Below are 13578 nucleotides of genomic sequence, written 5' to 3' on the forward strand. Positions count from 1 at the left end.
AAATCCCTTTCCTTGGAACATTTTTTGGAGGTCTGCAATAAGTCGGTAGTCATTAGGGACAAATCTGAAGACTAGAGTGGATGTGGAAGTAAGTTGTGTACTTTTATCTTATTATATTGTACCTATTTACTATGCCTCCCCACGGGACAGAGTTAGACACCAGGGTCGTTTTTTTAACGTGGAGAAAAGGTACAAAAATAAAAATTGTCTCAGTCGTGAAGGATTTCTCCTCCACCGAAAGAGAACAAGAAATAGAAGTGCAGCATCTGAAGAACAGGTACTACACTTTGATCTTGTCCCGAAGGAATGTAATGCATTGTCTTTGTTTGTGACTTTTTTTAAACCACAACAAGGCTATATGATATTTCTTTGTCTGTCGCTCTGTTCCACTTTTTCCAGAAACTACTGGACTGATCTGACTGCAATTTTGTATGGACCTTTGTTATAAGGTGCAACGAATTAAGTATTATGGTATACATTCGATTAATATGGATTAGTATTTAATGCAAGAATTAGCACAAATTTAACCATATTCGACCATCAATTCATGTACGGCACAATCACGTTGACACAGGTTCTCGCCAGATCACTGAAGTTAAGCAATGTTGAGCCTGGCCAGTACCAGATGGGTGACCATTTGGGAAGGCTAGGCGCTGTATGTACCTTCTGGGAAGGGTGAGCATGGGGCCAGCACCCTTAAACTATAAAAAGAACTTGGTCGCTACAGAAGCATCTACAAAGTTGTAGATGGTCTATGCCGCTTAGGGGCTCAAGGCTTAAGGCTATGGACCATTAATTCGACATTATACGCTCGGTTTAAATCAACAGGCTATAACTTTTGCCCGTTTTTAATGGCCTAAAAAGTTTACTGCTTTCTAATGTCTGTTATTGATGGCTTGTACCCCCTCGATGTGAATACCCCCGACAAACCCGACAAGCAGCTAAATCCCACCCCTTCACAGTAGAGATCCCTACGTGTAAGAAAGCTTTCTACTCCAATAGTTTGTTCCCCAGAACTGCTAGACTTTGGAACTCCCTTCCAGGATTCTGCTTTCCCAACTGTACTGACATGCAGAAGTTCAAGTGTAATGTGAACAAACATCTTGCTACTCATCTCCCTTCATAATATCGGCCCTGTCGGTGAGGCATTAGAATACGCTGACTGCCCTCATGCAGAGGGTAAAAGTCCCTCAATGGGGATCCTAGATATGACCTTAAACTATATCCAGTGGTGAGGCCCCACCTTGTGGGCTTTGGGGAGTGTGGAGCCACCCTTTAATTACCATTGCTCCCAGGTCCACTCTAACCCGGAGTGGTAGTACCTGTTAGGGTCCTAACTATGGGTTAAATAGAAACCGACATGAAAACAACAAATATATTCTATTAAAAAAATTTTATTTCAAAATCTTTGGATTCGGCATTAAATAACACAAAAAGGGTTGATATGCCGTAAACAAAACCAACCAACTAACGCTTCATAATATCCCTGCAACTTATGTCCCCGATAGTAGCCCCTACTTCAAAGTGGCATTGTGCCTTGTTTGGGATGAAAATTGAATAATAATAAAGAAAAAAAAAAAAAAAAAATAGCAATGCTCGAAATCATGTTTTTTGATTAACTGCGTGCAAATGCAGCACCCACTTTGAACACAACTGTTGCATCAACAAACATATGAAATGGTGAACACAATGTCTTCTGATATTTTCAATTCGTATCTCACGCAACTTTATGATCAACCAAAACACGTTTGTGGATTTTTTTTTTTTTAATGTTTTCTGGGACAATTGCCAAATTTGGCCAATTTGAGCCTTCAGCATCGTTTGTACAACTGTTTAAAGCTTCTACCTCTTAGGTTGGTTTGCTTTACAGCAGATCAGCCATTTTCGAGTTATGTCTAATCCAGTAATTTTGGCAAAAGTTTTTATGCTTTGAATATTTATTTATATCTTCAAATATTGATGGTGCTGAGGCATGAACTCTTACAAATGCACTGAAGAAGAGATTGAATGATGCTCAGGATGGCCCTCAGTTCATCATGGAGGAGCCACGCAACAAAGCAACAGCTTTATGGTGACTTACCACCAATATCACTGAAAGTACAGCAGAGAAGGATGAGAGTAGCCGGTCATTGCATGAGACACAGCGAAGAGGAAGCCAGTAAGCTAGTTCTCTGGATACCAACAGATGAACAACCAAACCGTTGTAGAAGAAGAATGATCTACATTGACAACGTGCTATGAGACACAGGATTGGAAAGTGTTTGGGACCTGCAAACTGTCATGCAAGATCGAGAGAACTGGAGAAGTCATGTAGATTCGGTGGTGAAGCATCCTGGAAGTCGACGGAGATGAGATGTAATATTTATTTATGGTGTTTAGTTTGGTTGATTTGTTTTATGGCATATCAACCCTTTTTGAGTTATTTAATGTTGAATTTGGTCATTTTGGCAAGTTTTATGCTTCAAATCTAGGGTGTTTAGTTTTTTAATTTTTAACAATTTTTTTTTTATTATGATTGAATTTTGCAAATGGGGGAAAAAAAAAAAAAAACTATCAATAGTTGATGCATTTTAGGTCAGGAAACCAATATCTTCAGACAGCCTAACCTGGTAGCACCAATTCCACCTCTTAACTATTATTTCCAATGCTTAGGCGAGAAACCCGGACACACGTGAATGTTTGCTATTAAATTGGTGTCACACTTTTCTGTATTTACAATGCATTTCTAAAACCAACCAGCTGTTCCCAGTCTTTTGTTAATGCCACAATAATCGTTTTACAATTTCTAAAAATAAAATGTCCATTCAATTTTCTTATAAAAAAAACTAGTTGATGCACCCCCGTTTACATTAGGGTTCTAAAATCTTTCTCTTATTCATATCCCTGCTGCCACCAGATCAGGCTGTTTGAAGATACTGACTTCCTGACCTAAAATGCACCAAGCATTAATGTTTTGTTTTCCTTACTCTTTGCAAAACTCATGTTCTGTAAAGTCAAAAACAAAAACAATTTTCCTCTACAAAACAACCAAACCAAACACTATGGAAAAAATATTTAAAGACAAAGAACCTGAAGTAAAAAAATTTCTTCCAAATTTACTACATTCTTCTTTTTTTTTTTTTTTTTTTTTTTTACATTGGGGTCACCACTTATCAAGGCCCGGAGGCCACTCAGGGATAAGGGTTATTGCATGTACAGTAATCAATGAGATAGTATTGTAGTAATCATTAGTATTGGGGGTTTTGATAGAGTGTCTTACTTAAGGGGGCGGTTTGTCAGGAGTTTGTTTATGTTGGATTTGAAGACATCAAAGTTGTAGTCAGGTGGGAAACAGGCGAATGGAACAGAGTTCCACAATCATGCACTTCTGAGAAAGAACCTCTGCTCATGGAATCTACGTTTGGATTTAGGCACAGATAAAGAGTGGGGAAAATTATTGATAGTAGTTTCAGCCAGACGGGTGTTTCTCATGAAAGATTGGCGAGGGGGGACGAGAGATTGGAGCTCAGACGAGTACTTGCCATGGAAATAACGATAAAACAAAGACAGGCTTACAACGTCTCTTCTGTGGGAGAGAGGCTGCATTGAATAAATTGATATGCCGTAAAACACCCCAAAAAATCTTGTCAGTCCATCATTCGATTTAACATTTATTTTAACCACTAGCATATGTTAGTTGACTTTTAGAAAATGACTTTCAAACTAACTTCTCTCTGACCAAGTATTTATTTATCCCTCTTCTTCTCAAATCCATTATAACTTCCTCCTGTGTTTTCCTTAGCTTTCTTCCTGTCAACTGACCCTGCTACCGCAACTGTTCTACATCTACTAATCTAAACATTTACATCCATTCTTTCAATGTGACCAAACCAACAATGTCTCCTGTTCTGAAAGCATCTTCCTATACTGTCCAGATTTGATCATCTGATTACTTGAGGAATTTATTGTTCATGGGAACAGCTCAACAAGTGTTTATTCACATTAGACTTGATGACTATGCTGTAGTCGGTTGAAAACAGGCCTGCGTTATCTTGTTCCTCAGGCAGGATCTTGTAGGAAAGAAACTTTGTTCATGGAAGTTTTATTTGGTAAAGAAAAAGAATGGAAAGTTCTTTACTGTGGTTGCACTAAGACAAATTCCCGCTGTGAATATTTTTTTTGGGGGGGGGGGCACCAGCCAAGCATCTAGCATAAACATAACAGAGGCCAGCAACATTTCTTTGGTGTGAAAGAGGCTGAAATGGATTCTTCCTTCAACTTATTGGATGCGTGTGCCATGTTGACGATGGCGCTAGAAATCATTTTCCCCATGAAATTCTATTCTTTAAATTGCTGTTGTTAGGTCAATCATCTCAGGTCAGCATTTTTCTTCTGTTATCCTCAATTGAGTTTTCCATTGGCTTGAAAAAGGCTTTATTTTTAGTATCTTGAAAAGGGCGTGACAATCGTATTATTTGTATTCAGTAAAAGTTTGTCAAAATATTAAAAATTAAATTGAAAAATATTTGAATGTTGTATTTTTTTTTTCCAAGTATAAAAATACTAACGTATTTTTCAAGGTTAAAAATATTATAAAATTATTTTTCAAGTATAATCTCATCCCAACTGTGCTATTAAAAAAGTGCTCAGCCGAAGTAGCTCCAGTTCTCTCCAAACTCTACAACAAATGCCTTAATGAATCTTGCTTTCCAGGCTGTTGGAAAACTGTCTCTGTGGTACCAGTATTCAAGAATTCTGGCGAAAGAACTGACCCATTAAATTATTGCCCCATTACCCTCCTCCCACTTTTTGCCAAAATATTTGAGACCTTAATTAACCATGCTCTAGTCCATCACTTTACAGATGCTAACTTCTGACTGACCAACAATATGGATTTAGACAAGCCCGTTCCACGGCAGACATTCTATCTGTAATCTCAGAACGTATATACCATTCACTGGACAAAACGAGGGAAGGCAGAGCAGTAGCTCTAGATATATCTAAGGCTTTTGACAGGGTATGGCATGAGGGTCTCCTCAGGAAAATTAGATCATACGGTATCACTGGTAGAATACTTAACATAATTAAATCCTTCTTAGATAAGAGAAAAATCCAGGTTGTCCTCGACGGTCGTACATCTAAACAATATGATATAAATGCAGGAGTGCCCCAGAGGTCTATCCTTGTACTTCTATTGTTCCTAATATTTATTAATGACCTCCCTGACAAAATTGCCTCTGAGATGGGTATATATGCTGATGACACCACGCTTTATAACAGGCATGACAGGAAAACAAATGAACACATATCTAAAGAAATGGCAAAAACACTAGAGGATGACCGCCAATCTGTAGTGGAATGAGGACAAAAATGGATGGTCACGTTCAATGCCGCCAAGACTAAACTAGTTTCTTTCAATAATTACAAGAAACCTTCTCTACCACCAATAGTAATGGCCAACGACTCTTTATCTAAGAGTACATCTTTCAAACTCCTAGGCCTAACGTTCACTGGAAACATAAGTTGGAACAATTACATTGAAAGCATTGCCAGGGCCGCTGCGAAGAAGGTAGGTTCTCTCTACCATGCTAGACAACTACTAACACCCGAAAGTATCCTGTACCTCTATAAGGCCATCATTCGCCCATGTATGGAGTATTGCTGTCATATTTGGGCTCAAGGTTCAAAAGAGTCCCCAATCTGATAGGCCCTGAACTGGCATCTAAGCTTCAGCCTTTGTCCCATCCCTCTGCCTGTTCTACAAGTATTTTAATGGTGAATGCTCTGACGAACTGCAGACACTTGTGTCCCCACGACGCAGACACCCTCGACAAACCCGACAGGAGGACGCTAAATCCCACCCCCACACTGTAGAGATCCCTAAATGTAAAAGATCTTTCTACTCCAGTATTTTCTTCCCCAGAATCGCTAGACTTTGGAATTCCACTCCAGGTCCCTGCTTCCCCAACTGTACTGACATGCAGAAGTTCAAGTGTAATGTGAACCGATATCTTGCTGCCCAAATCCCTACATAGTATCCCAGTAGTTGTTGCCCCTGATAGTAGCCCCCTACACCAAAGTGGCAATGTGCCTTGTTTGGGGTGAAAACTTAATTAAAAAAAAAAATTTTTTTAAATATAAAAATATTTTTCAGATATAGAATATTATAAAAATATTTTTCAAGTATAAAAATATTATAAAGATAGTTTTCAATTATTAAAATTTTCAAGAATCGCCAACCTTATAAGTCCTGGACTGTGATCTAAGCTTCAGCCTCTGTCCCATCGACGAAATATTGCATCCCTCTGCCTGTTCTACAAATATTTTAATGGTGAATGCTCTGACGGGCTACAAGCCATTGTACCCCCTCAATGTAAATACTCCCAACAGGCAGCAGAATCTCACCCCTACACAGTAGAGATTCATACGTGTAAGAAAGCCTTTTACTCCAATAGTTTTTTTCCCCCAGAACTGCTAGGCTTCGGAACTCCCTTCCAGGATTCTGCTTTCCCAACTGTACTGACATGCAGAAGTTTAAATGCAATGTGAACAGACATCTTGCTACCCTTCTCCCTTCATAATGTCCTTGCAACTTATGTCCCTAGCCCTCTACTTCGAAGTGACACTGTGTCTTGTTTGAGGTGAAAATTGAATTTTAAAAAAAATCTGGGCTGGTGCATATACCACTAGTCTCTCTCTTGGATAGGGTCCATAAAAAGTTTTCAATCTACTAGGTCCCACTTTGTCAGCTAAGCTTCAGCTCCTGTCCCATCGCCGCAATGTTGCATCCCTGTGCTTGTTTTACAAGTATTTTAATGGATTATGCTCTGATGAACTCCTTGCACTTGTGTCCCCTCGACATACATATCCCTGACAAACCTGCTTAGCAAAATCTCACCCCTTCATTGTTGAGGTCCCTGAATGCCAGAAAGGTTTCTGCTCTAATAGTTTCTTCCCTCGAACAGGTAGATTTTGGAATTCCCTCCCTGCTACCTGCTTCTTTTACTTTGCTGATATGCAGAAGTTTAAATGTAACGTAAACAAACATCTTGTTAATCTTATTCTAGAAAAAAAAAGTTGCACAAATAACACTCAAGATGAGAACAATAGTCCAATCAATACAAATAATACAATCAGCCCTTATCTCAAAAATTCAGAACAGTAACGTCGATGTTGTCTTATCATCAAAAGTTTATCAGCTTTTGAGTTTTATTCATTTTTTTTTTTTTTTTTTGTATATAGAGGAAAATGTTTCCAAGATTTTCAAAATGGCACTTCAATTTCTTTTAACCAAATAAAATACACAATTTCCCACACGTTTTGATGTCATTTCTTTTTCGTTGAACTGATGATTCAACACTTACGAAGACCAGAAGCCACTCAAAGATAAGCATAAAATTTTATAAGTATTGTAATTTTACCCTCTTATAAACTCCTTAAAAGCCCTTACTCCCAAGCTGTAAACATTTTTGTGAATGATTTTTGTTATCTAAATTTTGAACAACACTTGATATTTTTTTTTTTTTTTTTTTTTTTTTTTTTTTATCCTGGAGAGATTTTTTTTTTCTTTAATGTCAAACAAGATGTATTGCCACTTGGGATGTAAGAAGTTATTATGTAGGATCATGTTTACAGTAGACTGTGGGGAGTTGAGCAGCAAGATGTTTGTTTACATTGTATTTTGAACTTTTGCAGATTAATGCAGTCACGGGAAACAGGAAGAGATTCCGACGTCTAGCAATCCAAAGAAAGAAATAGAGTAGAGGCTTTCCGGCATCTAGGGACCTTAATGGTGAAGAGGAAAATTTTGATGCTTGCCGGGTCAATCTGGAATATGTACTTCATGGGGGCACAAGAGCTAACAGTTCATCAGCATATTCCATTAAAGTATTTGTACAACGGGCACAGGGATACAACATTGCGTTGATGAGACAGAAGTTGGAGCTTGGACAATAATTTGAGACCTATAAGATTGAAGGCTTTATTTTGAACCCTTTCTAAGAGTGAGAGACTAGTGGTAGATGTACCAGTCCAGATGCGGTAATAATACAGGGTTTGCACAGACTTGAAAAGGCCTTATTTCTATTACCTTGAAAAATCCTTGAAAATTTCCTAAAAAAGGCTTTGAAAGTTGCATTCTTTGTGTGTAAAAATTTGTGTCAAAATATTAAAAATCTTATATCTTATTATAAATTTTCTTAATGTCCATGTGTGTGTGTATGTGACGCGGTTTATCTCAGCCTACAGGCAATCCACCCAGGCAAGTAAGGTATCGAAATGAGCTTATGACCCAGCGGATGTTTTAGTGATATTTATATCCATGTTTGGTGTATGGAAATGCAAAAAAAAAAAACAATGCAAAAAAATAACGATTTACTAAACGTTTTATTTACTGGATATTTTTCCGGTACAAGGACTCAAGTTTGCCCAGCTGGGCAAACTTGGGTTCTTGTAAATAAAAATGACCCTACCCTAAAAATAACTTTGTCCAGACAGGACTCTTCAATGGGGCCCCCCACACACACATACACATACACACCCACACATACACACCCACACACACTCACACACACACCCCACACACACACCCCACACACACACATACACACCCACACACACCTATGCACACATACACACCCATACACACACACATACACACCCACACACACATACACACTCACACACACATACACCCACCCACACACCCCACACACACACATACACACCCCACACACACATACACACCCCCAACACACACACACCCCCAACACACACATACACACCCCCAACACACACATACACACCCATACACACACATACACACCCACATACACATACACACCCGCCCACACATACACCCCCTACACACCCACACACCCACACACACACACACACACACACCATACACACACATACACACATACACACCCACACACACACATACACACCCCACACACACATACACACCCCACACACACATACACACCCCACACACACATACACACCCCACACATACACACCCACACCCCCCCACACACACATACACACACAAAAATGTAGTGATAACTAAAAATAAGGCCAGTCAAGCCTCAAAAGATGGACAAGGCTGCAACCATCTTGGTTGGAAATGTAAAACTCATGGAGGTAATAATTGAGATGAAATCAAAAACTAATTAAAAACACCAAAAAATGATGCAGGTAGATTTTGCATAGTAACTGTTATTCACTATGGTAACATTTATTGGTTGTGTATTTGATTTTTTTACCATTTTTTTTCTGAATTTTTGTGGATTGTAAAACAAACCCCAAATTGTTTTGAAAACTTGAATTTTCTCTGGAGAAGGCCTTTGAAAATCCTTGAAAATTGACATTGAAAATTTGTACAAACCCTGTAATACTCCATGCTTTGGAAGTCCTGGATATGACCTAAAACTATATCCGATGGTGAGGCCCCACCTTGCGAGCCTTGGGGAGTATGGAGCCGCCCTTTAATTGCCATTGCTCCCAGGTCCACTCTGACCCGGAGTGGTAGTACCTGTTAGGGTCCCAACTATGGGTTAAATAGAATCCGACTTAAAAAACAAATATACTCCATTAAAAATCGTTCCTCAAAATAACTAGATTCGGCATTAAATAACCTGAAAAAGGTTGATATGCCGTAAACCAAAAACAACCATGCTTTGGAGAATTGTGGCTTTCTCTTGTGTGAATAATATTCTAGCACGGCAGAGGAAGCTCATCTTCTTTGCAGCAACCTTGGCAATATCCTCTATGTATTTGTTCTAATTCATGTTGCCTGTGAATGTTAAGCCGAGAAGTTAGAAGAATGACCTCTCAAGTAAGATCTTATTTGTCATGCCAATCGGTGGTTGTCTATTTTAGTTTAGAAAAGGCGATTTTATTCGAATTAATGTCGCTGTTAAATTGTATCTTCATAGTTACACTAGAGAATTAAAATTAGATTTGTCAGCTTTATTCCCTGCCTCCTTTGTTCCAGCTCGTTTGACTTGTTGGTCTAGTGGTCTTCATCAATTCAATGTCGTAATACTTCATTTAAATACAACTTACAATAAAATAAAAAACGGTTACTTAATCCTTTATCTTAAAAAGTTCAAACTTATTTTTTTACTATTCAATTGTTTAAAAAAATTATTTACCATATTGTTTGTGTATACGAGAAATCTTGAATGGAAATTAATGGCAGAAAATGGAATCCTAGAAAGTGGACTATGGTTGTAGTTTCAATGCCTGCGTAACTCTTGCTTTCCTTATTTTATCCTTTGGTCCTCACATTCTATAAGCAATGTTTCTGACAAATAGGCAAGAATTGCTGTTTTCGGGGTTGGAATCTATGCATGTTACACTCGTCAGTGGCTAGTTTTTAACTTTGAAGGTTTTTTTGTTTCATTTTTAAAGCTCCTTACATAAAGTGGTTTCATGCCTTGTCTGGGGCGATTTCCATAAAAAAATAAAAATAAAAATTTAATGAATAAATAAAGTGTTCTCGTGTCTTTGTTAATCATCCTTTGTTCTTTTTAGCTCAATTGGCTTCATGCATTGTCTGGATCAACTCCCATAAAATAATGTTTAATTTTTTTGTTTTTTTTATTTGTTTTGTTTTTGTTTTTTTTGTTGTTTTTCTTTTTTTGACAATCCTGAAATTTTTTTTCTATCGCAAATTAAAATTCCACCATAAAACTATCTTCGTCATTCTGTCAGAATTGTAAGAATGAAATTTCGAATTGTTTAATCCAATGGTTCTCAACTGGAGTCCACATGGACCCCTAGGGGTCCATGGAATATTTCTGGGGGTCCACAGGCAAAACATAATAAAATTATCATAATTATTATAGTTGTTGTAGAATACTTTATTTGCATTAAATTAGTTTTCATTTAAAAATAAAGCTTAATTATATAATATTTCTTTGATTATTAAAACCACAAAATTTATATGAGTGAAAAATAGAAGATTATCTTATGACCAATAGTTATGAATGGGTCCACCAAGATAAAAAGAGAAAAGGGGTCCATAAGTAAAAAAAGGTTGAGAACCACTGGTTTAATCCATTTCCTGCTTCCTTTGTTCCCGCTCGTTAGAATCGTTGGTCTTCATCAATTTGCTGTTTTACTACTTCGTTATAATATAGCTTTCAATTCCAATAGGTTATTTCCAAGAATTGCAGGCAACTCTTGTCTTTGCAATAATCATCTTTCATTCTTGTTAGTTCCTTACAGCAAATGGTTTCATGTCTTGTCGTCAATGATTTCCATTTTAAAAAAATATATAAAAACTTTTAAGTTTTAAAAATTTCTATATTAAAAAAAAAAACAAAAAAAAAAAACGTTTAATACCTGATTTCTTAAAATTTAATGTGAAAGGAATTACGTATTCAATTGGATGATAGAATGGAGGTCATCTCCATGGGATTATCCCCCTCTATGGGTTCATACCAGCAGAATAAAGACAGAAAAAATATACATCAAACGTATTCATTCTTTTACGGATTGTTATTCTCATCTTCATAGTTGTTTTTGTCTCACCACGTTTCGACCAACTCATCATCTGGCCTTCTTCAGGTGATTAACTGCAATGGGATAGGAATGATGAGTTTTGTAACGCTATCCCCAGTAATTACTGCCTTCCATAGTTGTTGTTGTCTCGCCATGTTTTGACCAACTAAGCCATATCTTATTCCCTGTGGCTTTTTCCTGTCTCTGTATGTTTTTCTCCTGTCTGTATATTTGTCTCCTGTCTGTATATTTGTCTGCTGTCTGTATATTTGTCTCCTGTCTGTATATTTGTCTCCTGTCTCTGTATGTTTTTCTCCTGTCTCTGTATGTTTTTCTCCTGTCTCTGTATATTTGTCTCCTGTCTCTGTATATTTGTCTCCTGTCTCTGTATATTTGTCTCCTGTCTCTGTATATTTGTCTCCTGTCTCTGTATATTTGTCTCCTGTCTCTGTATGTTTTTCTCCTGTCTCTGTATATTTGTCTCCTGTCTCTGTATATTTGTCTCCTGTCTCTGTATATTTGTCTCCTGTCTCTGTATATTTGTCTCCTGTCTCTGTATATTTGTCTCCTGTCTCTGTATATTTGTCTCCTGTCTCTGTATGTTTTTCTCCTGTCTCTGTATATTTGTCTCCTGTCTCTGTATATTTGTCTCCTGTCTCTGTATATTTGTCTCCTGTCTCTGTATATTTGTCTCCTGTCTCTGTATGTTTTTCTCCTGTCTCTGTATATTTGTCTCCTGTCTCTGTATATTTGTCTCCTGTCTCTGTATATTTGTCTCCTGTCTCTGTATATTTGTCTCCTGTCTCTGTATATTTGTCTCCTGTCTCTGTATATTTGTCTCCTGTCTGTATGTTTTTCTCCTGTCTGTATATTTGTCTCCTGTCTCTGTATATTTGTCTCCTGTCTCTGTATATTTGTCTCCTGTCTCTGTATGTTTGTCTCCTGTCTCTGTATGTTTGTCTCCTGTCTCTGTATGTTTTTCTCCTGTCTCTGTATATTTGTCTCCTGTCTCTGTATATTTGTCTCCTGTCTCTGTATATTTGTCTCCTGTCTCTGTATGTTTGTCTCCTGTCTCTGTATGTTTGTCTCCTGTCTCTGTATGTTTTTCTCCTGTCTCTGTATGTTTTTCTCCTGTCTCTGTATGTTTTTCTCCTGTCTCTGTATATTTGTCTCCTGTCTCTGTATATTTGTCTCCTATCTCTGTATATTTTTTTTTCTGTCTCTGTATATTTTTTTTTCTGTCTCTGTATATTTTTTTTTCCTGTCTCTGTATATTTTTTTTTCCTGTCTCTGTATATTTTTTTTTCCTGTCTCTGTATATTTTTTTTTCCTGTCTCTGTATATTTTTTTTTCCTGTCTCTGTATATTTTTTTTCCTGTCTCTGTATATTTTTTTTCCTATCTCTGTATATTTTTTTTCTGTCTCTGTATATTTTTTTTCTGTCTCTGTATATTTTTTTTTCTGTCTCTGTATATTTTTTTTTCTGTCTCTGTATATTTTTTTTTCTGTCTCTGTATATTTTTTTTTCTGTCTCTGTATATTTTTTTTTCTGTCTCTGTATATTTTTTTTCCTATCTCTGTATATTTTTTTTTCTGTCTCTGTATATTTTTTTTTCCTGTCTCTGTATATTTTTTTTCCTGTCTCTGTATATTTTTTTTCCTGTCTCTGTATATTTTTTTTTCTGTCTCTGTATATTTTTTTTCCTGTCTCTGTATATTTTTTTTTCTGTCTCTGTATATTTTTTTTTCTGTCTTTGTATGTTTTTTTTTCCTGTCTCTGCTTATGTGACCCAGTTTTGTTGCATTTATTTACGTTTCTTGTTGTATTGTATTCGCTTTATTATATTTATTAATCATTCTTTAAATTTTTACTTCCATCCAATCCCCCTTTGTCTCCTCGATATATCTTTTCTATTGTTCATTTTCTTATGTTTTATTTATATTTTACTTACTTTATTCACAATATCTTTTCACTCTATTTTACTTTTTAATTCTTTGCTTTTATCACTTTTGAATTTTTGTATCTGAAAATTTGTTTTATTTCTTAGTTCTATGCCTGTTTGACTATTTTCATATCTTAATATTTTT

At 36.8% G+C, this 13578-nt stretch overlaps 1 protein-coding gene across 1 annotated transcript in view; it reads left to right on the plus strand.

Moving 5' to 3' along the window:
• LOC145287722 (bis(5'-adenosyl)-triphosphatase enpp4-like) overlaps positions 1–13578 on the plus strand; it is an 88609-nt gene that overhangs the window by 61453 nt on the left and 13578 nt on the right. The window lies entirely within an intron of this gene.

This window comes from Euprymna scolopes, chromosome 11 (genome assembly GCF_053919585.1).
Source record: "Euprymna scolopes isolate OS-2025 chromosome 11, ASM5391958v1, whole genome shotgun sequence".
Classification (NCBI taxonomy): Eukaryota; Metazoa; Mollusca; class Cephalopoda; order Sepiida; family Sepiolidae; genus Euprymna; species Euprymna scolopes.